General features: G+C 43.6%; 1 protein-coding gene across 1 annotated transcript in view; it reads right to left on the bottom strand.

The window, feature by feature from the left end:
- The window catches only part of kdm6ba (lysine (K)-specific demethylase 6B, a), a 107,467-nt gene that overhangs the window by 35,226 nt on the left and 44,833 nt on the right, over nt 1-27,408 (bottom strand). Inside the window, exon 4 of the mRNA XM_026161650.1 lies at nt 22,130-22,190. The gene's annotated coding sequence lies outside the window, so the exon portion shown is untranslated. The remainder of the gene's footprint in view (nt 1-22,129; nt 22,191-27,408) is intronic.

Raw genomic sequence — 27,408 nt, 5'->3', positions numbered from 1 at the left:
GGTCAGTGTGTGCACATGAGTGAATGTGTCTGACATCAGCAATGCTTCTGCTCACAAAGACTTCTTTATCCAACTGCGGCACATGTGATCCCCACATGGTGGTTTGTGCAATCTTCACAGGACCACACACACACACACACTCACCTACACACACAAACAGAGACGCACACACACAAATCTCTCAATATTGTAGTTGCAATATGACAAGCAGTCAGCTCCTTTATCCAGCATGTAAACATACATCCCGATAAGTTATACGCCAGAACTCCCGCTCCTCTTTGTCTCCTTTTAAAGGCTGCATTCTTAAAGGCAAATTATCAGTGTCTGGGTATTGAAATGGGACAGAGGCTTGCTTGGCTTTCCTCCAGACACAGTGACCCCTTGCTTCCTGTCTTGGTCAGGCGCCACAGCAGGCAGGCGCACACATGCAGACACACACACACACACACACACACAGAATTTCATCTGTAGTCACCAAGAAATGTCACACAAAAGATCTTCAAATACAGACGCCACAGACAAAAGGTGCATGTGCACCTAAGTGGTCGTCCTTTTCAGGTTTACCTGTCACACATCACTGTGTAATATCCCCAACGTAGTAAAGACAAAGAATAATAGATATCTGGATAGACAAGGGACAAGGTTTTTGGTACCGTTAGTGTTCTGTTTTCTTTTTGCAGCCTACTGAACAATCACGTTTAAGCAGGTTTTCTTTGCATGCAGGTAAACGGTCCTTTAGGAAAACATCAGATAATAAACTACATTTTTATCAGCTTTTTAAAAATGCTCTGCATTTGCAAACAATGACCCAGATATTTGCTACACCGCCTGCTCCTGAAGCCTTGGAATAGCAGTCATTGCCACCGCAGTCAGGTCAGCGATTAGCTGAGGAGCTTCCAGAAACTTGAACTTTTTGTTTGAACTATTTGAATCTATCAAAAAAAGCAATTCACTTGGATATCCTTCACACTCTTTAGCACTGATGTTTTGTAATATTGTTAATGTAGGAGCTGAATCTTAGTCAGCAGCACTTAAAACACATCGGCTAACTGCCTGAAGTAAAAGTGAAAAATGACATTTGGGAATGATGTTGGAGCGGGATCATTTTTTTTAATGCCAAATGATCATCTCTCCCGAGTCCCATAAAGCTGTGCACTGGGATCAGACCTGCTGAAGTCAGCGATGAGTGTTGTTAAGCGTGCATTTTCATCAGAGCGTCACCATCATAATGTCCCTCCACTGTTAACACTAGCATGATAAAGGGACTGCCATCGAGCACTGTCACGTCGCCATAAATAACCAAAGACAGCTATAAATAATGGTTGGTGTAGCACTGCATAGGTACACTGTGAATATGAAATGCAGGGGAAAGGACTTGAGTGACTTTGCAATGGGCTGTCAGTGTCACCATGGAAATGCTCGACCAGTCGGGCTGTAATCATTGCTGTAATCCTCTTCCACAGGAATTCAAGTGCAGATGGCCTCGTGAACACTCCCAGCGCGCACGCTTCGCTCAGGCTAACTCTGCGGCTGAGCCTTCTCCATCTTTTCTCGAAGTAGCGCGCAGCGTGCGTGTCCCCTGTTCTTATAACGAACGCGCGCTTGTGCGAAAGCGTCTGCGCGTCTAAATGTGTGTCCTTGACCAGCTGCACAGGGCAGAGGAAATGAGGCGGAACTCAATCTGGTCCACACCTGTCTCGCTCCCTCCCTCGCTCTCTCTGGAGGGAGGAGCCTAGGGCCTCAAACACCCCCACACGCACAGCTTCACAAGTGCACTGTTCACAATCTGTATGCGCCGATAGATTATGCATGCAGCAGTCAGCTAAGGAGCTTGGATCTATTAATGTATGCACCGAGACAGTTTTATGTTTGTGTATGCTTCATGAGCAAGAGAGAAGGACAGAGAGAGGGAGCAGTGGTGTGTGTGCTCTCTATGTTTGTGCTGCATGACAGGCTAAGGGGAGAGGAAGAGATTAAAAGAGTGACACACATTAAATATAGAGAAAGAGAGGATGACAGAGAGAGGAGGAGACTTCTTTAGGAAAAAGCAGAGAGGCGAGGAGTGAGGCTGGAGGGAGAGAGAAGATGAAGAGATCAGGGATGACACTCTGAGCCACACAAGGACAGAGAGAGAGAGAGAGAGAGGGGGACAGTGAGAGAGACTGCACTGGTACGGGAGGGTGGGGGTGAGGGGGGTTACTCTGGGACGCTAGAACCCAGTGACATGACACAGATGCACTGAGCTACTGTGCAGAAAGCAGTGGGTGGGGGGAGGAGGGTACTGAGCGAGAGAGGAGGGGAGGAAGAAGAAGAGGCGATGAGTATCTGTGAGAGCTCAGTGCCACTGTACTGTTTCCACTCGACGGTGAGGAGAAGATGATGGCAGGTATCGTATAGAGATGAAAACCATAACAACAAGAAAAAAAGGCAGAAGCACCAAATAATCAGAGCCTATAATGTTTGAGTATGAGAGCTCGGAATTAACGTTTTACACGAAATTTGAAGCACCTGTCACTGCTGCAACTGTGAAGCCGAGACGTCGGGGCGAGGTTCTGCCAGCCGCTGGTCATTTTCAAACACAGGCGTTACACAACGTAGGTGCGCATGAGAATGAGAGCTATTTAGCACAATATTGTTTTAGATACGACGGTGCTGGTAATAGTTTACAGCTAGTGAGTGGTTGTCGCGTGTCCCGAGTCGTGCGCGCTCCACTCAGTTCCACGAGTGAAAACGTGGCCGACAGGAAGTATTTCCTGCTTCTCTGCTGCATGTCAGAAAGGAAGACTCCATCCAGTCGTCTGACATGTGGGACTCCAAGTGTGAATGTTAATGTAAAGCACCGTCTGTCATACATGTCATCACATGCGCATGCCTTTACGCTGCCCAACAACAAGGGAAGAACATATCTGAAAGCACCGAACACAAACCATGAAAGGATTTTTTTAAACCGAGTTGCCAACTTTTTAAATAATTTCTTTTCTTTATTAATATGAAATTTGGCCAACAGGCTCTAAAATAATCAAATTATGTTTAGGTTTGTGTTATGAGGATGGTTAACACTAACATTACTGTGACATTTTTCATAATGTGTGTCACCAGGTGAGAGAGTGAGAGGAAAGTGTATTAATGATGGTAAAAAAAACCATAGTGTTCACTTTCAACAGGGAGAGACAGGATGTCAGAATAAACAACATTCATCCACATCTTTGTGGCAGGAAGCGACTGGGTGTATAGGAAATGTAGTCTTAATGATAGTAATATAAATTCTGAAAAACAAAAGCTGTCAATCATCTCCTCCATTTGCCTACTTATTTTAGACTAATTATAGTGACATATTCCAATTTGACAGGGATGCTTAAAAAATGCAGCCACCTCAATGCAAAGCACAGACTGCAACCTATAGAGAATTATATATGCCGTCTCGTCTGCACAATAACATGCGCCCACACACCCGTGCACATGAACTCATTTCCAAGTCGCATGCAAAGGACCTTACAGCTGAAGAATGTGTGTTTCCACCCACACAAACACACAATTACTGCCTTTTCTTTCCACTACACAACATATATGCCAAACACATGCATTTATGCACAAGCGGGCAGGCACAGTGGCACAGTTTTCCATCCATCCCTTCACCCTGCACCCCCCCTCCCTTCCTTATTTGTCTCTTCCCTTGCCGTACACCTGCCAGGCCTACAGCAAGGTCACACACCTCAATTACATGCACACACATATGCACAAAGAGTGAGAGAGGGAGTGCGATAGTGAGGGAAGATAAGAAAGGAGGGGGCGAGAGCAGATTTCACGCTACCCTGAGCAATGGCTAGCATGCACTAGTGTTTCTGACATTTTATTTATGATGTGCAGTGTTCAGTCCCCAGCTCTTTTCTTCCTTATCTCTCCCTTTGTGCCTCTTACTCAGACTGCCATATATATGTTACCCTTTGTTAAAAGAAACCCAGAAATAGAGCGCACTAAGTTACAGAATCCACCATCTGTGACTTATAATTTAAAGATATTTTTCAGTCCATGCAGTTTTGAATATTTGGAAAAACACTCCACAGTATTTCACTCATCAACCTGAAACCTGAGTAGCGACTTTTGATGACTAGCTGAATGTCAATAATAGATATCAGGCGGCAATAGCAACGCTAATCTACCTCACAAATACAGCCATGAATCCAAGTGTGGCCCATAGCCATATTAATACAGCAGCTGTGTATGTGATCCTCCTATTAGAGCTTTCCATATCTGCAGGCAGACTGCTGTTCACCCGAGCAGCCACAGGAGGCAGCCAGCTGTGTTTACACTGTGGGCTAATGTAGCTACCATATGGCCACAGAGCACAGGACACATGCAGTGGACACCACCGCTCAAACACCACACTGCTGCACCCAGGAAGCGTTAAAAGCAGGAATTTGATTGGAAGAGTCGCCTGAGCCCGAAACTGAAGAGAGCAGACAGAAACAATTTGTGGGAGAATATTTGGCAGGCAGCGGGAGGGCGGAGGACTTGTTTAGCCTCAAACTCTGCGTAAGAAGGGAAGCACAGTATATTAAAACCACCTACACGTCGGCCTATGCCCATCAGCGGATGAGTGTAGGAGTTTTTAATTTGTTAGCCATCTCTTATTAAAGGATTCTGAACTCCCAAAGCCACTTGAACTTATGACCTGAGGATTTTCTATACATCTGAATGCATTTAAGGTCACAAGTTTTTATTTCCTATTTGCAGCTCTGCTACCTTCGGCACAGAGAGGAAAAACATGCAGAGAGAAGCCCAAGCAAACAAAGTGAAGCATGTAATTCTATACATCCCTGATAGAAATCCTGTGGGACAGACTCAGCCTGTCTCATGACCTCCTCCATCACCCTGCCCCACCCAACCCACACGCAGACAATCCACACTATATGGTATCGCTGCAGTACAGTGCAGGCAAATGTGCAGCTTATTGTCATGCATCTAACACCAGTCGAACAAAAGAGAACAACAGAGAAAATCAATTATAATGTCCAAACGCGCGCACACAGCTACCTCCTTCTCTCTCCTCTGATCTCTGCAATCAAAGCCATCTGATCACAGTGTGTGTGAGAGACTGATAGAAAACTGCCAAAATGCAAGCGGATGGGGTGTAGACGATTGGGTTTTAGGGTTTTAAATTACTAAAGATTTACAAGGTTAGGGTTGAGATGAAGGAAAGGCGAGGGGAGGATTAATGAAAGATGGGAAAAGGCTGTGAATGGACAGAAAAGATATTGGAGGGAGGTGAGGGAGGGTGCAGACAGAGCAAGGAAGGAGGAAGGACCAGACTTCAAGGCAGATCATATTACTAGTCTGGGGGCAAACACACACACACACAGACCCATAAAGGTCACAGCGTACCCGCTGCCCTCCAGACACACTCACGCAGAGACACAGATCTCCTCATAAACACTGAGCGACAGACCACAGTTTTGATTTCACACACAAGTCTGCAGAACAGTTAAAACAAAGAAAGTCAATCACACATGCAGAATGAGGCTAATGAAGTTACAAACACGAAAGCTAAATCTTACCAGAAAAACAAAAAAGAGTGACTCCAGCATGCTCAGCTGTGACTTTTGAATCACGCATTGAGAAGAAGTGGAGCGAGAAACATTGCGGGGCACACAAAAGCACAGTTATCACAGACGTTACACAAGTGGGAGGAGGTCAGGGTTCAGTGTGGAACTAGGTTAAAGAGACAGGCGACGCCGCACATGTGTGAGAGAGAAAGAGCGGTGAGAGAAAGGCTGTTCGGGGGAACAACTGGACCCAGAGTTTGTTTTAAAAAAAAATTTCAGGAGGATAAATTAGAAGAAGAGGAAAAAGTAGTGCAAGGATTTAAAAGAAGCAAAAGAATAGAAGGAGGAATGACAGGGAAGGTAATAGGAAAGAAAAAGAAAGCTGAACTCAGCCTTCCTTACCAACAGGTAATTATACCTGCCAGAGCCTCCAGTCGCACACACACACAGATCTTCAACTTCCTTCTCCTAATAATGGTCCTCTGACTGCTTAGAGACATAATCAGGTTAATGCATTACTTTCAATCAGCTGGATCAATCGAGGTCACTGTGGGGTCACCGGTGCTACTGTTCATGTGCACATGCACGTTTTACAGGCGTGATTTTTACGCACGCTTGTAATATTCCAATTAAAGACTCCAATTATGGCAAAATCTTCCCGTAATGAAAGAGACATTCAAGTGTCACACGATGCTAGTACTACAAATACCAGTTAAAACCAACACCCCGTCTGCAAAGCCACCGCTCACGAATGTGATGAAGAGAGATAATGAGTGTAATGGAACCCCCGTGCCTCTCTTCCTTGCACTGAATGCACAAGTAGCTCATTTAAGGTTATACAAGCTTTGAGTTAGCGCGTTATGCAGTAAAAATCTGATGTAGTATGACAAACCTCGACTCATTAATCAAACAGCAAAACCGGTGCGGGACTAAACACTGCATTCCGTTCTTGCATCATTAGCAGCAGAAGTTAAACACATATCCTGCACGCAAACCCCCTTTTTCTGACTCTGGGCCACCGCTCTCGAGTGCGGCTCCAAGGACTGGCGCTCTCATGCGTTCCCCAAAGCCGAGAGGCAGACGTGAGTATACAAGCAAATTCACGCAAACGCGTAATGAGAAGCTGCGCAGGACTACATCGCTTGGTGCGAAGCGCCGCAGATAAACAAATACGGTGAAAACACAAAGAGGACAGCCCGAGAGCAGGAACCTTCAAAGAGCATCCTGTCGCATGCAATTACAGGGTGCAGTAAATGCACGCGGCACTGGCCCAGCTGCTGTGCGTTTGTGTGTTTATGCAGTTGCATTATAGATTCCTTCTGTGTGTGTGCAGTTTACATTCCAGCCATGTAGTAGCTGCTGCTATTCACAGTGCAACAGCAGGATACGCCTCAGAGTGCACACAACGTCATCACATAAGATGCTAACAAGCAATACAAGCAATACAGCAGAAGGAACAAATACTTGCTTATCATTAGATGTACTTGGTACAACATGCAGCTGACTGCTGTTTATTGTAAAACTCATTCTTTGGTGTTGCTTAGCCTCTCTGTGATCCCTCCCATTGTATCATGACCTATAAAGAAGTGCAGGGCCCATTATTACTGAGCTAGCACAGTTTAACAGTCTACAACCATCCATGCACATTATGCAAGAGATGCTGTAAACATACGCACAGTTCCACCGTTGACCTTTATAAAGCAGCAATAAAATCAACCACGCGCCAAAGAGTTGTGCTTTAGATGCACACACACCTGTGCCAGTCACTCACACGCTCTCTGTGTGCCTGTGTGTGTTTTATGGATTTGGGGTTTCTCTAGTTGTAGTGACAGAGCCCTCTCCTGACTGAAACAACTGGAAGTCATTACCTTAAAATCAACAAACCCTGGCCCCTCTCCTCTACACAAAGAAACCATGTGCACACTCAGCACACTACTCCTGCCAATGGGTGTGTGTGTGTGTGTGTGTGTGTGTGTGTGTGTGCGTGCGTGCGTGCGTGTGTGTATTCTCAATGTCTCAGCATGGCTACTTTTCTTTCACCGTCCCAGACATCTCTTCATCTGTGCTCCCCTTTTCTTTTCTCTCTTTCTAATTCGTTTCTCTCTCTCGAGCGTCACAGGCTGCAGCTCAGAGCCAAACCTATCTGTGCAAATAAGAAGTCGAGTACGTGCTCCTAACCTTCCCTCAACCTGCCCAGCTTCTCTGCCTTTTGTCTCGCACTCGGCTAATCAAACAGCATCTTATGCAGGCTAGTTACCGTGGTACGCATTAGCACCAAGGCCAAAGCTAATCTTCTTGAGCCCTTTGACCCCCGCATAATAGAATTAGTCACCTAAGCCTTATCCCTTTGTGTTTTAACAAACTCTGGAATATATATAACTACTGCAATTAAAGAAGAAGCATAGCACTAGCTCATGTAGCCGAAAAACAAATAAAAAAAAACACGAATCAATAAAAAAAAATGCTCTTTGAACACATGACAGTTGTGAAAGTAGAGTTCACTCATGGTACATGTACTATTTAACACACCAAATTGCACCTTGCTTTGGAAACAGCACAAAGACAGCTGGTACCACTATACACGCACAGCTCACCAAAGCCTGATTCTTTCCAAATCAAACACATATCATTTTTTTAAACAAACTACAATTAATGTCCAAGCAACATATGAATGAATCGGTCTAGATTAAGCCAGCATTTGGCTTAATCACTGTTTGACGCTATATTCTGCACACATGAGCTCAGAACCACTTTTGTCTTCTCAGTTTTGTCCAGAACTGCAGCGATGACTCGAAAGCGTCACCGCGTTGAGCTGTCAGCTCATTGGATCATCTCCAGGAGCAAACAGACAATTATGAACATCAAAGCGTCTCAAACTATTACTTGAACACGAGCTGTTAATAGCCCAGCCCCTCTCTCCGCAAACGCAAGCCAGCCACGGCGCCAGCCATCCACCCGTCCTCCCCTCACCTCCACCCCTGAATCTCCTATCTTGTCTGTCTGCTCCTCTCCTTCTCCTCCCCCCTTTCCCCCTCCAGTTCTTTAAACACGAGGGGGGAGGGGGCTTTTCCCCTCTTCTTTCTGCCCCCCCCTTTTTTTCTTCGCCAGGCAACACACTCAATCACTCTTACAACCCCCCAAAACCCACCCCACCTCCTCCCCACTGCTATCTCAACCTCCATTCCAATGAATGTGCAATCCCCCGACCCCCCTCCAACCCACCCCTTTTCTTCAGCCATGGGGGACTGCCCTGGGGCTGAGGAGGGGGTAAAGAGGAGAGCAGCACATGTACACACACAATTTCAGGCGCAAAAACACAGCACCCCCCCCACTCCCACCCATCCATCGTGTATATGTGTGTTTACGTATGTGCACATCTGCAGAGGAACACAGGAACATGGTGGGTGACAGACGAGAGGGGGGGGGGGGAGTTGGGTGGCGTCCTAATGGCTCTCAGTGCAGGAAATGGCTTGTTGCTACACAGACAGCTCCAGAGTCAACAGTCATCACAGGCCTCATCCCCGTATTTTATCTGCATTGGGAAAACACACGTCCACTCGCAGCTGGGCAGGGTCAGCCCCTCCCACCGACTAATGACTATGCAAAACTGTTCCTGCAGGGCAAAAAAATACAACTGCAGCCGTCATGAAGGTAAACTGTAAGGAATCTGTGTGGGGACATCACTATGCTATGTTTATTTAAAAGCCCTGTACCTGTGGTGCACACTACATTTATTGTTTTAAACCTATGTTAACTTTTTATTAGGTTTTCCTGGAAAGTAGTATTTGGTTTCATATGATGAAAAATATGAGCTGTTTTAAAATGCAAGAATGCAAAAAAACCAACTCAAATTCATTGCTTTTCCTTTCTGCTCCTTCACTGCTCACATTCCATTATTTAATGTCTTTGTTCTAATATAACACCTGAAACCTAACACGCAGCAACTCAACTCTGTGACCTGCCTTATCTTAATCAGTTCTGCCCAGCTCTAATGTCAGATCTATCTCTGCTAATACAGCATACTCTGTTCTCTCTATGGGAACCAGCAGCACAGTATAAACAGATTAGCGCAGCATTAGTACTGGCTGCGTCCTGTATACAATATTTCCTAATTGGGCAAGGCTATGTGGGATAGAGAGTGTGCAGCTATGATGTATCCCAGTCCACAGCAGGCGTCCCTGGCTGAACCATGCCTGGCACGCCACTACAGGATAATGACAGCTGGACAGGAAGTGGTGGATATAAAAAAAATGAATAAAATGTAGGAAAAACAAAAGATAAAAGGAAAGAAATGTCAGAGCAGAAGATGTTCTACTTCCACTGGACTAATGAAAAAAAGAGAGAGAAAGGAGGAAATTCCCCAGGGAAAACAGGAAGGGTGGGGGCAGCAAATAAAATAGTAACAGAGATTTTTTTTTGCCTTGTGTGTGGAAATGTGTGTGTGCGCATGTGCAGACCCGGACGCTCACGTGTGTGAGTGGGAGAACTGGAGGGATCAGTTTACAGTGGGACGCGTGAGATGTCTTTCTAGTCAGGCTTTTATTCTAGGAATGTTTGTATTGGTTTGAACGCAGGGGGGCAAGGACTTAATTAGGACAGGGACCGACACGCCAATACACACTCACACAAATGCACACAAAGTCACATAGTGACACCAATATTAGCTCCAGGCAGACGCCGGCGCAAGTGTCGAGTTTCTCACACGCTTACACTGAGGAGCGTGCACATAAACACGCACACACAAACACACACTCATTTTAAAAAGCAAGTGCTAACCAGAAGACCAGAGCAGACCAAAACCCCACCACCACGACCAGACCACAACACACTTGACAGGACGGCGCACACTTTGTATTAGTGAGCTGTGTGTGTTGAAAAACTAATAATGGGAGTCGGCATCTGCGTGTGCAGAAGAGACAGGCATTCACCCGGTGCCTGAGCGGTAAAGTCACAAGATCCATGTTCCAGCACAGTCACCTGCCAATATCATGACAGAGAGATGAAGTCAGAAAGTGCAAGAAAAAGGAAAGCACTGAAAAAAAGCAGAAGAATGTGCAAGAAATAGAGAAAGCCTTTGTGCAAAGCTGGCATTTAAATCAGCATGGAGTGAAGAGGAAAGAGGAAAGAAGGAGAAAAGAAACTCAAGAGAGGAGAGGAGGAAGGATGAAGACGATTTTTTTTAAAAAGACACAAGTAAAAAAAACCAAAACCCTACTTTTGTGTTTTTTTGTGAGCCAGCTGGCTGCACATCCTCCTGGAGCATTTAGATCACCCTGCTGTGAACCGAACCGCTGGTTTAAAAACCAGCATGCTGGGAGCTTTAAGAGTCTTCTTACTGGGTTTCTTCTGCTTCCCAGCAATAGTTTGATTTCAGAATATTTGCTTGCATGAAAAGCACCAAGAACTGCCATATGATGGCTATTATGACAGAAGCCTTAACTCTACACACAATCAGCCAGAGCAGCACAAATCCTAATTCAAAAAAGAGAGAGAGAAAAGAAAAAGGAGGGGGCTTAGTTGTTCAGTGCTTGTCTATTTTGGGGGCATCCCTTACATGCAAAAGTTTGGGTACACCGCGAGACATAAACACTCACGGCCGTCCACAAAAGCGTACACACACACACACACGGCCCCAGCTGGAGCACACAAGCTCCCTTTGTGCTGTATTCCTCACGCCTTTCAGCCTTAGCTTCAGCCTTTAGCTTTAGCTCCTCTCCATCTGCACACACACAAACGCACACACAGAGCAACTTTCTCCTGCTTTTGTCTGCAGAGCGGCAGTGGTCAAACAGCTGAGAGGTTTGCGGATAGGAAGCTCGCCTTACCGTGGCCGGGTCCAGGCCGAGCACAGAGGGGAGACCCAGGGCTGGATCGGTGGTGTAAAAATAAAAAAATAAAAAAAAAATAAAAAAAATTCCAAAAGCAGCTTGTCGGTTAGAGCGTCAGCCAGCTCAGCAGATTCCCACTACCTTCCCTTCCCTCGCCTTTCCTGCTGTCTTGCCTGCCTGTGCTCCCAGCTTTGTGCGTGCCTTGTATTTTCCCTTTAAACTGCACAGGCTGCTTCCCCCCACCTCCTCAGCGCACACACGCGCACTGAGCCAACACACAAAACACTCACTGCTCCTGAATATGACACTGTTGTCAAAAGCATTCAGTGCAGTGTTGTTGTTGCTGTTGTGTATATATATATGTATATTTCTTATTCTACAGCCTGCAAAGGAAGAACTGAAGGGGGGGAAAAGACACCAAAACAGAAATCCTCTTTGTCTTTCTTCTTCTTTTTCTTCTCTAAATAAAATAAAAGTGACACTGCTTTTAGATCCTGCTCTTCTCCTCGGTCTGTGTTCCTCTTCCTCACCCTCTCTCTCTATCTTTCTATATTCTGTCTCGCTTTTTTCCCCCACTCAGTAGTCAAACAAAGAAAGGAAAGGAACAGAGCGAGCGCACACACACACACACACACATGTGCGCACAAACACGCACACACATACATATATAACACACATTCGGCTGCTTTCTCTCTCTCTCCCTCTCTCTCTCTCACATGCACAAGCTCGGAGCCCAACCCCCCAGCCTGCCTCCCTCTGATTTTTTTTTTTTTCACTCCCTGCCTTTCTCTAAACAGCACCTCCCCCCTTTCCACCCCCCCCTCACCCCCCATCCCTCCCTCAGCCTGATCTGGCCTCGTTCTCATTCGTCTACCACCGCTCTCTCTGTTTCTCTCCCTCCCTCCCTCTGTGTCAAGCAGATGGGATTGGAGAGCAGAAGGAGCCTCCGTGCTCGCTCTCCACCTCGATTTCTCTTCTTCATTAATGTGATGTAAGCCTGATGGAGACGTGCATTGACCTACAGTAGACGCACTAATGATTAAAAAATATATAATCAATACAGATGTAGAAAACTGGCGGTGGTTTATAAAACTCTGATGCTGCTGCCATGCAGATGTGAATCGATTAACACCAAAAATCTTCACGACCAACAGATGTGAGAAGCCGGTGATGACCCACTTAAACATTGGACGTCAGATAGACGTGCAGATCGTGTCTATATTGGGTCCATCGGTCCTCGGCCAATTCTTGACCATGACCCAACCTGGACGTCAATGTGACTGACGTTCAACATTTGAACTTTGCAGCATCAAATTTACATAATTTAATATATATAATAGATATATGATGAATAGCAACATTGTCGTTATCAACACAATACATATGAATAAGGATTATTTATAAGCAAACATGATTTATTATGCGTTAGCCTACTTTATTCAGTACATGTGGTTGTTTTTTTTGTTATTTCACATTTTCCTGTTTTTCCTTAATTGGTTTATTTATTTCAACGAATCAGCTTATTTGTTTGTAACCAGGTTAAAAAAGTCATTTCTTAAAATGTGTTGAGATAATAAAAACATTGAAATCCATGCTGAAATGTAAAATAATAATGGTTAAAGTATTTAGAAAACATTTGGAATTCCTTTTCAAAGACGTACAATGTGTTTAACAAGATTAAAAAAGCATTTGCATTATATATGGTTTATTTTTACGAGTATAGTGTTTTATTGTGAAGAGCTTTGTAAGAGAAAGCGAATTTGGCTGTGATCGGTAGCTGGACTGAGAGAAGTTGCGATGCACGGGTTGTGCAAGTATGAATGTTTGAACTCGACTATCTGCTCTACGGTCTTTGTCGATGCCCACATTTTGCAAACTGCCTGTAAGACACTGGGAACATTTCTGCTCCAAAGCCACCGAGCAGCTGCTCAGTTTTGTTTTAGCGTCAGGAGCCCGGTGCCATCTTGGAGGTGTCTGCTGATCACTCTGCCTTCCTGCATTCCTTCACTCATGACTGTTTCTGTACAGAAAACATGTCCTCCACTCTCTGGAAGCATGGTACTACAGCGTCTATAGCATGACGTCTAAAATACGTTGAAGTTGGACAATGAAAGGACGTCTACAACGACGCGTTTGGATTATAAATACCGTGTACACGGAGGACCTACTCATGTCAACACTAGACATTCAGTAGACACTAAAAAACAACGTCATCTGGCGTTACAAAGCAACCCATTCAGTGGACCAAAATTGTACGTCCAAAAATGACTTATTAAAGATGTCACTGTGACGTCACTTTGCGCAGTGGGGAACAGAGACCAACACAAAGCTTAGTGAGAACAATAATGTCCAGATTAAGAAACAACCCGACCTGCGTTTACAGACTTTGGGATTTATTTTGAATTAAATTAATCAGTTTCCACCTTCTAAACTTTTGGGGGTGTTTTTTGTGCAAAATTTGAACCTAAAGAATAATTCCCATTTTATGACGATTTGGCCTAATTCTTCATAGTTTTTAACCGCAATGAATCTGAGTCACTGATCCAGCATGGAGAAAATGGTCAGACTTGGCTCACTTGCAACCTGCTCCGGTTTTGCCAACAGTTAAGGCAAATCAGATCACATCATAAAGCTGTAACGACCCTTCACAGCATAAGTCTGCATGTGTGCAACTACTAAACAAAGTTGAGACTGGACAGTGTGGCTAATTTGTTTACGTATGTTTGATATCTAGGTTTAACTGGAACCTCATCTGCTCAACGTTTTACTGATACACGTAACAGTAAAAACACCTATATATAGGCACACATACACACATATATATGGGACCCCCAATGAGACTGAATGTCAGCCTTTATGTTTTCCACTACTTTCTTTCCTTCCACTGCTTTGCTAGTGTTTTTGTTATCTTGAGGACATCACAAGACATTTGTGTAACTAATGAAGAGCTTTTCAGATTGATACTGAGCGTGCAAGGCTGGCTAATGAACAAGGAACGCTATTCAAAATGATCTTTTAAATGTTTTCTAACAAGTAACACTTTGTTCACAGCTTTGGACCACTTTATTAAATGAGTGGCTACAAAATGTGCTGCATGTACAGCAGGCACAGAAACTAAGTTCAGGGGTAGAGACAGTAGTGTCCACTTGCTGACATGTTGCACACAAAAATACATACTCCATGCTTCCTCTTCCTCACAGAGTTGTTTCCTAAAGCTCACGTTTAGACACACATAAACACACAAAATGCCCTTTTAAGTGCTGTCCACGTGCAGGAAGATGGAATTCCAGAGCATAGAGAAAAAGTACAGTCGGAAAGCCGGCAGAGAGAGAGACAGGAGGGGGGGTTGGCGGTTACAGGGTGACGGTATGGAAAGTACAGCATGGAGCCACTGCTCTCTGACCAGGGCACAGACTGGAGGAAAGATTGGCACTACTATTGCACTGCCTGACTCCTATAGACCCCAACCCCCCACCCGCAACAAAAATGTAGGGGCACCATGACACACAGCTCCACGCTGCATGACCAGAATAGTGAGGTAACAGAGAATATTGAGACAGAAACACTGAGCCCTCAGTGCTTCTGTCTCAATATTCTCTTTCCAATAACAAGCATTTGAGTACAAAGTTGAACAGGACAACTTAAACGGCTGCTGCATCACTGTTATAGATGCACAGCGTGTAGATCCATACATATTTAATATATTTGCAGTGGAAAATTAAAATGCATTATTGGTGATTATGACTTCTGATCAGTGCTGGCTACCAAAGTAGCGATTTACTTCAGTTTCATTGCACTCGGCTGTGATACAGTAACGTAACGCACTGCTATAACACTTCCGTCACAATAAAGTTACAGTTTTGTCGTTATTTGCATTAAAAAAGGTTCTTCATCATCTGCATGATGGAAAAGCAAATGATTATACAAGTTTTCGTACACATTACTTACAGGTGTCAGTTCAAACGTAAAAGCAAGCGGCATAATTCGGTAACCTCGGAGGAGTACGTGAGACAAAGATACACTATGTTGCCAAAAGTATTCAGTCATCCTTCCAAATCATTGAATTCAGGTGTTCCGATCACTTTCATGGCCACAGGTGCATAAAATCAAAAGCAAACATTTGTGAAAAACTGGGTCGCTGTGATAGGATGCCACCTGTGCACATTTGTAAAATTTCCTCGCTACTAACTATTTCACAATCAGCTGTTAGTGGTATTATAACAAAGTGGAATGACACCAAATTGGTAGGCTGGGTGAGGTGAGGCACGTGGTCCGCAGAGATTACCAACTTTCTGCAGAATCAATCGCTACAGACCTCTAAACTTCATGTCACCTTCAGATTAGGTTAAGAACTGTGCGTAGAAAGCTTCATGGAATGGGATTCCATGGACGAACAGCTGCATCCAAGCCTTACATCACCAAGGTCAACCCAAAGTGTTGGATCCAGTGGTACAAAAGCATGTTGGCGTATTCTCTGGAGAAATTAATCACGTTTTTCTGTCTGGCAACCCGATATACGAGTCTGCGTTTGGCGGTTCCCAGGTGAACGGTACTTGTTTAACTGCACCGTGCCAAGTGTAAAGTTTGTGTGGGGTTGTTTTTCAGGGTTTAGATTCAGCTCCTTAGTTCCAGTGAAAGGAACTCTTAATGGTTAAACTTCATTATCCAAGTCATTTTGGACAATTTCATGCTCCCAACTTTCTGGGAAAAGCTTGGGGACGGCCCTTTCCTGTTCCAACATGACTGCGCACCAGTGCATAACGCAAGGTCCATAAAGACACGGATGAGAGAGTTTTGGTGTGGAAGAACTTGACTGGCCCGCACAGAGTCCTGATCTCAACCTGACAGCACACCTTTGTAATTAATTAAACCAAAGATTGCCAGCCAGGCCTACTTATTATAAGATCAGTGTCAGACCTCACGAATGTGTTTCTGGAAGAACGGTCAAAAATTCCTATAAACAAACTCCTAAACCCTGTAAAAGCCTTCCTAGCTCAAGAGTTGGGAGTTCGCCTTGTAATTGGAAGGTTGCTGGTTCGAGCCCCGGCTCGGACAGTCTCGGTCGTTGTGTCCTTGGGCAAGACACTTCGCCTACCGCCTACTGGTGATGGCCAGAAGGGCCGATGGCGCGATATGGCAGCCTCGCTTCTGTCAGTCTGCCCCAGGGCAGCTGTGGCTACAACTATAGCTTGCCTCCACCAGTGTGTGAATGGGTGGATGACTGGGTGTGTAAAGCGCTTTGGGGTCCCTAGGCGGGACTAATAAAAGCGCTATACAAATACAGGCCATTTACCATTTAGAAGATTTGAAGCTCTTATAGCTGCAAAGGGCGTGCCAACATCATAATAAACCCTATGGATTTGGAATGGGACGTCACGCAAGTATGTGCAGTTAGACGAGTGAACGCTTTTATACGAGATACATAAATAGCGCTCTAATACAAAAGGGATCTGGTGTAGGCTACTAGCTGACAGAGGAGTCAAACTGCACGCTTCCCAGAATAACCGAGTGCAGGCACATCTGCAGTCTGCTGCAGTTCTACTCTCAATGGCTAAGCAAAGGAGCTTGGCAACAGCCCAATGAGGAAGTCAAACAAAGATGTGAGATAATTCATTTGATCAAGTAGATAAAATGTTGTTGTGAGTCTATTTAACCAGAAAACCTGGGAGTCGACTTGAAGGCGCACAAGCACTTTTACAGTTTTACCCTAGCAAGCAGGACAATTGACAGACTGCTTAGTGTAGTTTCTACCTGCCCATGCCTCACTTCTAATGCTCTCCCTGGCTTCAAGCTACACTGTAATTAGGCAGTGATCACAAACAAATGAGCCTTTACACAGACTAAACTCCAGAGTGCGTCCCCTTGTGTTGTTTCTAAAAACTTTATTTTCCATCTCACACACCCACCAGGTTAAAGATCTAATTATATTTTAAAAAATCATATTTAGACTTTGATTCTTGGCAGTTATTCAGATGTGACAACAGCGTAAGCCTGCACAGGTTCAGTTTCAGCCTAAAACTGAACCTGCTGATAAATACGACTGACAATGCAGTTGGTTAAATGAGGGCAAAAGCAAATAAAGGGAAGTAAACAAGGTGAGACAATGGCAGAGGGTAGGGAGCAAAAGAGGAAACTACCGAGCAAGGAACAAGGAGAGACAACCAGTCAGTTGGGTGCCACGTTACATAATTCTCTCACTGTATTGATTGCTGTGCTGATTTGGCCTCTAGCCAATATTCATAGCATTTGTAATTATTGAGCCGAAGCCCAGACGGAGTGAAAGCGCGAGAGAAAGAGACTGAGATTCTGAGGGCAGATAGACGGCAACCGTTAGAGAAGACTGCAAAGAAGCGAGAAATAGAGGTATGAGTGGAGAAAGGGTGAATAATAGCCGTGAATTTTGGGATGTAGCCAAAGTGACACCAATAAAGAGAGCAAAGAGAAAGGAAGCAGCGTCAGATAATGAAAAGACACAGAGGGAAACAGAGAGAGCATGTTTGAGAGATCATTTAATTGAGTGAGATGGAAATAGCCTAGTTGTGGGAGAGAGGAAACAAGTGTGAGCTGGGATGAGGAGATAGCGACAGATCGAGGGGAGGCGGGGGGAAAAAAAGTGTGTCAGTGAGTGCAAGGCAGGTTATTCTTGCTGCTGTAATCAGTACTGTTATATAAGCTTGTAGCACTGGGCAGAACAGCCTGAAGCACTGGATCTGCAGGACAGACTGGGTTTACTGCACGCACACGGTGCGCACAGTTCGCCTTCAAACACTTTACAGTAGGAACAGAAAGTGCCTGCGGCCACATATGCTGCATATGAACCTCAACATCGTTCGCAGGTTGCTCTGAGAGTACATCTGCCTGGGAGCATTTGAAAATACACGTTTTCTCTCTGCCTCAGACCAAAATTTCAGCTTTTTCTTTTTTCTGTCTCCAAAGTGGATGAATATCAAACACCGGCTGGTTTCGTGTTTCAAGTTTTTGTCGATTCAGCATCTCAAAACCTGTCCTTCCTGACTCATGCAGGTTAGGGGTCAGAAGTTTCGCACTTTTCAGGCACGGACGCCTCGTCAGTTTGATGAATTGATGTCGTTCTGTCCACAAACTTACTCTGCCACATGCGATATGTAATTACAGGAATGCATTCACACACTTTAGTTTAGTAACAGTAATCATGGAACTGCAGGTTTTAAAAAACAGCTCAACTGTCAGAGTCCTGTTTCTGTTTACTATAAATCACCAAAATCAGACCTATGACCCACTTTGATCTTTAGTCACCTGGACCAATTCCCCTGTCAGAGTGAAGATGTGCAACTATACCTTTACAGTGCAAATTTCAGTCTTTGCACAGTTTTTCTATTGTGGTAAGTAAAAGGAAATGAGAGAAATATCTCAGCGCAACTCTTTGGGTTTTGGGTCAAAACATGAAAACAGTCCAAAGTCCAAAATTTAGGCCATCAATCGCACTTTCCAAAGCCGTCCAGTGGGCCAGTTTGGAGTCTTTGCTGGGCCGAATCTGGCCCCCGAGCCTTATGTTTGACACCCCTGCTGTAAATAATCAATAAAGTTAACACTATCTTCCTCCATGCACAAATGCATGTGTTGCCTTCCTAAACCGTGTCTTTAAGAGGTCACACAGTAGAGACATGAGTCTCCTGGTCGTCACTGTAACATCATCCATCATGTGCTGGGTTAAAGTTACTGGGTCGGTCCACGCGGGAATACATGAAAGTGAGCAGGGTGTGCATTCGGACATGAAGCTGAAACATTCAGAAGCGGCAGATTAAAGGACAGAAGCCATCAATGGCTACTGCAAAATAACCAGCATGCATGTTTTCTTTGCTGTCAGATGAATAACAGAAGTAAAATTTCTAGGTCAGGACAGCAAATTCTGGCTCTAGCTGTATCAACACAGCAGAAGGGGGAGGAGCTACAATGTAATCAGCTAAAACTCTGCTGCGTCTGTTCACTGCTGCCAGATGTTGGCTATGCTATGGCTACTCTATTCACTCGGCAAGGTTTTATAACCTCAAGACCAAGAAATCAACAAGTGAGGATGTATCCGCACACGCAGTTAACTATCAGTCCCGCTCTCCCTGTTGTAATCCTTCATTTGGGGGCCTCTCCTTCCTCCCCGTCTTCCATCCTTCGCCCCCTCTGGCACTTCCTCCGTTCTATGACATCTCTCTTTCGCTCCCTCGTTTTCCATCTTTGGATAAACTATAGACGGATGAGGGGAAGGAAGCGCAGATAAAGGCATAAAACTATATTAATGAAATGAAAGAAGCACAGAGAGGGAGGAGACGGGCAAGAAGATGGAGGAGAGAAGAAGCAGGGAGGGAGACGGAGAGGTTGTGATGGAACAGATTTTCCTGATGCTGGTGAATAATTTACTTTATTCTCTCTCTCTCTCTCCCTTTTTTTTTTAAAGATATAAAGATATAATCAACTGGGGATGGGGGGGTGGGGTCTGATTAATTGCCAATTAATGTTTAACGAGGCACAGCTGTGTTCATTTAATACTAGTTTAGGCTTTGCCTCTCCCTGCACCCCCTCCCTCTTTGTTTCCCTGAAATGTGTTGCACTCTTCTTCTGCTGTTGATTCTTTGCCACAACAAGTTCAACTGGAAGGATTACCAGTGCGTTTAGCAGTCACTAAGAAAAGCAACTGATTTACCCTGATTTACACACACACACACACAGAGCTAAAACGACCCTTCTCTGCGAAGACGCATGTACGTCTCTTTTTGTACGACTACAATACTGCTCTTTAAGAAAGACCTGCTTCCTTGCCAAGAGTTAGATCAGAAGAAGAGTGCAACTGACAAGTTGTGGTTTTCCAAAGGGTTATGTGCCACACTTTTCCTTTCCCTGTAACAGTAGCTTCCTGAAAACTAAACTGGATGACATCCAAAAGCACAGCGATGACAAGGCTTCAGGATGTCTGTTTACAGGCTTTGTGCTAAGCTAAGCAGCTGCTGCCTGCGGCCATTTACCCGACACACATGAGAGAGACATTAATCTTGAAATCCAGCTCTCGGCAAGGCCGTCGGTAAGTGCTTTTAAAGGCCATTTTTGGCACTTCTTTCAAAAAAGTTATGGAAAAGCTTGGGAGTAGTGAAAAATCCTCCAAGGAAACCTAACCCCAATCGGCTGCCGAAAGACACTTCCCAGCTTTTTAGTGGATGCTCAACTTCGACAGCAATTTCCAAAAAACTGATGGAAAACATCCTATTGAGAGTTCACTTCGTTTGAATGTTTAAAAGTTTGCAAACCTTAAATTGACAGTTAGATATAAACATAGTTGGAGACGGAGTACAGTTTTGCACCTGACAGCACAAAGACTCGTAGGATTGTTAATGTTTAAACTGTTAACTGATGACTGAAGTGATTAAAGACCACTAGTGTTCCCCTTAAATGTGTGTTAATATTGAATAAAGCAGCATTCCTGAAGTTGCTTGGCGTATAAATTGCTGGACTCCCAACCTCTGCTGTCAAAACTAAGTCATGTTTGAGTTCTTATATAGTGGTTTTCTACACTAATCACCCAATATCTTTCTATCCAACACTCACGCTGATGAGTGCATCGAGTTCAGCATCTTGTCCGAGAACACTTTGAGATGAAGCAGTCAGGGATCGACCCGCTAACCACGCGGTGAGTAGATGCTACCCTCCGAGCCACAGCCGCGCCACAGTTATGTTACAGTACTAATATTATTAATGTCCATCAACTCAGAGAGGAAGTATGCCGTGATACGCGAAGAACTCAACACATCCTGCTGTTGAACTCACTGACACTTGTGACTTTTGGATTCTTCACCATACCCTCATAACTCTGCATGTAAGAATGTACAGGGCTCATCTCGCCTCATCTCTTTCTTTCCTCTGTTCGTCTGATGCATCACACGCCTGGAGCCTCTAGCTTCTTCCCTGTGTGTCTATCTAGGAGAAACATCATCACTAGGCACTGCTCAGATTTGTAACATTTTTGTATACAGTGAACTCACTGTATTGCAGAACCCATCTGACCTGAATGCATGTAAATATTATGGCTGTGGACAACGTAGAGCCAGTAAACTACACGGGATGCAAAGTACTGCATCTGTCAGCATAGTTAAAAGTGTTGTGTTCAGTCATGTGTGTGTGTGTGTGTAGCGTACATATGTGTCTTTCTAGCCCTTTTTTCCTGTTTTGGCTCTCATTACAATCTGATACCTCTATCCATCTGTTCACAAAGGAGAGTGAGACGGAAGAAGGGAGGAGAGGTGGAAGAGTTGGCCATCACTCTTCATCCATGCCCCTCCTCTTCCTGCTTTATCTGCTTTCTGTCTTTGTCTTATAGCTCCCTACCCGCCTCCTCTCTTCTCCTCAACGTTCCCATCCCTCTCTCTAGTCCCTCCTCTCCTGCCTGTCTTTCTTCTTCTCCCCCTTTTATCTTCGGTTAGAGCCAGTATGGAGCTCAGCTTCATCTGAAAACCCAGCAGGTGTGTGGTGTGTCTAATTGTTCGTAAGTGTGTGTGAGTGTGCAAAATGTGCTTTAAAGTCTTGCGCGTGAGAGCTTTTTTTTCCCTCGCAAGTCACACTGTGCCTGTGTCTGTAGCTACTGTGTGTAGTGTGCCTGTGTGAGATATCTCGTTTCCTCAGGGGAGGCCAGGCCCATTTCCACTGTCTGCTGCAGCCAACCAACCCAGCAGTGCATCGATAATCTATTAGAGTAAAAATACACACACGCACACACACGGATAAGCTTGTTCATCTTACCTGCCACTGTTGAGAACACTCTGGATGTGTATGGACTAAGTGGGTGGCCAAATGCCTGTACCTGAAAAGCAAGCATACCACAGAGATTACAAATAATTCACACATTTCCACAGCAGCACTGGCCAATAGAAATCAGACATAGTAGAGCTGAGTAAAAAGCCACTTCACACAGACCAACACTTCCACTGCATGTTACACCCATTTGACATAAAGTAAGTAGATACTGAACTTTGCACTTATCTTAATATTTTGCATCAAATATTTGCACCCAATTCCTGCTTTGAGCAGATTATTCAGGAGAAGTATCGCTCTATCCCCTTGAACTTTTATCTCTGTGATACATCCTGGTTCTCCTCCACTGTGTCAGAAGAGCACACTTTTACACTTCTGGGAAGCGGCCAAATTGTCAAGGAAGTTGGAAACCGGGGCAGGTGGTGGACAAAAAAATAAAAATACTATTTTCATGAAGCGTGCTGGCACGTGTTGCAGTCAAGGTTGTTTGTGTTGAATGCTCTCTCCCAGAAACCTCAGCATCTTAGAGTAAAGTTACATTCCTGTCCCCCAAAATCCATGCACCTGATCACAGCCTCGGCTTTGAAAGTGTAAACTCTTAAACTGAAAATGGCGGGTTGACTCATCATCAGATAATCCTCCAAAGGAAAGTCGGATCAGTTTGAATTAATGAAGAAGACTTTGATTGGGAGATTGGCCAATCACAGACGCTGTTTCCTTGACTTTTTTTCTGTCATATTCCTGAAATAATCCTGGCAGAGACTTCTATAGTTTTATAGCATTTTTAACTAAAAAAATATTGAACTCCAAGCTGATTAATTTATTTGCCTATAGGGCTGCCACAAACGATTATTTTGATAGTCGACTAGTCACCGATTATTTTTGCGATTAGTCGACTAATCAGATCATCATCCATTGGACATAAAACTACAGCTTATTGCACCAGCAGCATCTGCTCTTATATAACTATCATTAGCTTACAGCTTTAAGTGTTTAAGGTATGTGCTCACTAAAAGTAAAGACAAGATGATAGTTTGTTAAATTTTTATGAAATTTGCAGATTGTTTCGGTGAAGTTTAATAAACTCCTTGCTATCTAAAATATAACAGGACACTGGAGTATATTCTCGAGCATCTCAAACTTCTGATAATCAGCTGTCTGCTTGACGTTTATTCAGCTGTGTAAAAACTAACTTTAATCTCAGACAAACTGATTTACTCAGGAACAAATAAAATACTAAAAAAAAAAAAAAGCCAAACAATAACATTTTAAGTTATCTAAGTGACTCATATATATTTAACCTGAGTAGCGAAAGACAGCGGTGGGTTTGAAAACGATTTGTGGGGAGCAGTGTTGGTCAAGTTACTTGAAAAAAGTAATCAGTAACTAATTACTGATTACTCCCCCAAAAAGTAATCCCGTTACTTTACTGATTACTTATTTTCAAAAGTAATTAATTACTTAGTTACTTAGTTACTTTTTAAAAACACGATTTACAACCTGAAGAGGTGATAAAGTGATAGATCTTTCAGCCCAATTCTACTTTTTCTACATAATCCATCATACAAAATGTAATCAAATGGAAAAGTCTCTTTTTTTAACTTGTTTTATCAATTTTAATCTTTTAACTTTATGCATCAAGCAAAACATTTAATTATATGCAACATTCTCTGACTTGAATAAATTAGTTTAACATTTAAACCTATTTTCTACACATTCCAGCACATAAAATAAAATATTTTTTGTGTTTACACTCACTCTTTCAAACAGATGCAAGTAAAACACAGCAGAAAATAAATAAAGTCAAAGACTCAGCGGTCCTTTTGCTCTATTTTCACCTGTAAAGCAGGAGCAGGGTAGGCGGAGGGTTACCCTGGTGTAGGTGTGCTGCGGTCAGTTGAAGAATCCGCGCGAGTGTCTCTGTGAGTTTCCCATCACGTCGTAGCTACTCGGTGCTTGCTCGGAAGTTTAGGGGTTTTTTTCGCTGTAAAAAGAAGTTTTCTTCCCACGCACGATGGACGCTAATGTTTTTGTCACTTTTTATGGAATCAAACTCAAAGTAAGGTCAGTACTTCCACACTTTAAACGCTGCACGCTCATACTCTCTCCCGCACTCGATATATTATCCATTGTTGATCTGCACACAGCTGCTGTCACCAACGTCACACTTGCTTACGTCACTGTCATGAGACATTCTCGCAAAAAAATCAAGGTTTTAGTAACGCAGTAACGCAGCGTTCCTACGGGAAAGTAACGGTAATCTAATTACCGATTTTGCAATAGTAATCCCTTACTTTACTCGTTACTTGAAAAATGTAATCAGATTACAGTAACGCGTTACAAGTAACGCGTTACTGCCCATCTCTGGTGGGGAGTCCGGTGTTCTCACGGCGCTAGTGAGCCTAGCCCCCGGCTCGCTAACGAGCTAGTGGGTAACAGATGTCTCCGAAAACGTCGGAGCGCTTTTGAAAATATGTGGTGTCCTGATAAACTGAGCAGATATTTGAGGTTTACACAGCTACATTCTCGCCTGAAAATATGTTAAACGTTTATTTTGTGACCCAGAAAGAAGAATAAGAGTAACATTAAAACTAACTAGCTGCCGCCATTGTTGGAAACTGCGCTGGGCCGCGCTATGAATTCTGGGACACAGCTGCTTCTTCTTCTTCTTCTTCGGGGTTTAACGGTAGCTGACATCCTTGTACATGCAATGCTGCCATCTTCTGTTTCAGTCCGTTATTACACTCTTAAATCCTGCCACTTATTCCTGCGTCTTTTGTGATCTTACAAAGTTTCAAACGACGCGTCGACTATTAAATCAGTCGTCGACGATTTTGATAGTCGACGTAATCGTGACTAGTCGACAAATCGTGGCAGCCCTATTTGCCTATTATAATGCCATTGAACACAATGCAACAAATGTAACACTCAAACATACTTCAGTAGTGCGAGAAAACGAAAAACACGTTTTATTAGCCATGCCTCTCAAATCTAATGCAACTGACTAACCTTTATGAAGCGTTTCAAATCTAATTTTCAGTTGATTTTGTCAAAAAGGTCATCAAATCTTGTTTACCGTTAAAGTAACTAGTGTCGGTGTACAGAACTGCATCAGCAGGAGGTTTCTTCCTATTAAATGGGAGTTTTTCCTTCCCACTGTCGCCAACTGCCTCCTCACATGGGGTCTTGGGATGGGACTGTTGTGGGTTCTTTTCTATATAATTTTAGGTCTTTACTTTACAAAGTGCCTGACGTGACTTTTATTGAGATTTGATGCTATATAAATAAAACTGAAATGAATTGAAATGAGTGGATAATATTTTACCACTGTACCTAAAGTTGATGCTGAATGTATATTAACGAAAACACATACACACAATCATATGTCTCAACTAAAACTACAGCAGAAAATATGTACTGACATTTAGATATTTAAAAAAAGGATCTGATGTAATTCTCCATGTAAATATGAAAATACACACACACACAAACACACGCACACACACACACAGTACTAGTCTATTGACCAGCCGTGCAGAGTGGCAGCAATTACACTTGCCAGACATACACCCACGGTTATTATATCCTCAGATATCCAAACTGCATGCACAGGCAGAGGCTCGGAGAAATAGTGATGGACAAATAACACAGGGCCAGACAAAACACATAAACAAGACACCAGCATGATGTAAGAACGTGCAATATCAGACATCACATAATTAAAGCTAAAGCCTGTTTATCGACCAGCTAAGTAGGACAGGAGGAGCTAAGCCCCAAAGATGTAGCCTGTTTACAATAACAGCCATACACAGATAATGTAACACAACACTATTCTGCTGCCAGCCTATATTTACCGTAGCCTGAGGCTGTAGCCACATAAGGAACACAAGGACAATTTTTCTCTGCCAAATTCTGGAGGTCAAATAAAGTAATAGGAAGCATTAGTTATTTCACTGCACCACAGAGAGCTTTGAACAGATACAGCCTGAGTTTCACTTTCCACAGTTTCCAAACCCCAAAGATCTGCACTGAAATAAAGGGTGAAGGCAACAAATTTGCCATGGTAGGACTAGCATGTCAAAAACTAACTCATTATACAATTTCCAGTTTATTAAAACACTTCTCAGTTAATTCAATTGGTCCTGTAGAGCTCTACAGCGACATGCAATGAAAAAAAAAACTGTATGTGCGATAAATTATTTTGCATAAATAGCACTCGCGTGATGGCTTTGAAAACAGTGTTATTTTGCGAAGCCATGGTACGTCAAAACCAAATTGTTATCATATCAGTGCAATTAGCCTTAAATTCAATAACAATTCCCACAATTCCTTTGTGTTTGCTGCCAGTCCACTGGTGGCTCAGAGAAAAATGGAGCAACAGAAGAAAACGAGCCCACACAGAATATCAGATTATTTATATTGTGCAACTATTTAATACTAATAATGTGTCAGACTAGGTAACCTGGAGACTTAAATAAGTTGGAAAAAAGTTGTTTTTTAAAGAAACAATGAAACTAGTAAGAATGTCCCACAGTTTTATTACCTCTATCATTAGTGTTTAAAAAAATCCAGCAGCAACAAACAATGATTTTAACTCTCCTTAAATTAATCTGCCTACTGTCTGCATTAGGAAACTCTTAAAACCCCACAAACGCTGACTTTAACACAGCCAAAGCTCTAAATGCATTTAATTTTCAAAATAAAAATCAGTCAAGCCTTTACCAATTTCCATCTCAAAAGCACAAAACCCGAGCAATGATTTCAGGTAAACCCTAAATAATTCCATCATCTACCATTTTCTTCCTTTGGATAATCCCTGGATTCCTGCCTTTTGGAATTCCTCCACAGATTATCCCTTGCCTTTAACTACTCCAGGGGCAAGGAGCACGGGTGGAGGGGGTGGTAGTGGAGTGCAGGCTGAGAATGGCGAAGGAGGGGGTTGGGGGTGTGGGACAGCGAGTGTTGTTTTAAGAAGTTGGAAGTCTGTGAATCTTGCTGTGCTTGTAATTCCCCCTACGGACATGTTTTATACACGTCAAGGAATTCACTCCATTCCTCTGTTGTAAGCCTGCTCCTGATTCCCTAGTCTCACTTCTTTCCTTCTGCTTTCTTTCTTTTTCTTCTTTAGGGAACAGAGATACGTAGGTAAATGCACACAGCCAGGCTAGCTCCCGACATTTCCCATGATCTGCCTGACAACAGCCTGAGGGCCTGCACATGGGCACACTTACATGCCCACAATAATAGAGAATTGAGATGGCAGGAAA

Source organism: Astatotilapia calliptera, chromosome 3 (assembly GCF_900246225.1).
Source record: "Astatotilapia calliptera chromosome 3, fAstCal1.2, whole genome shotgun sequence".
Taxonomy (NCBI): domain Eukaryota; kingdom Metazoa; phylum Chordata; class Actinopteri; order Cichliformes; family Cichlidae; genus Astatotilapia; species Astatotilapia calliptera.
The sequence above is the reverse complement of the archived record's forward strand: the minus strand, read 5'-3'. Positions and strand labels throughout refer to the sequence as shown.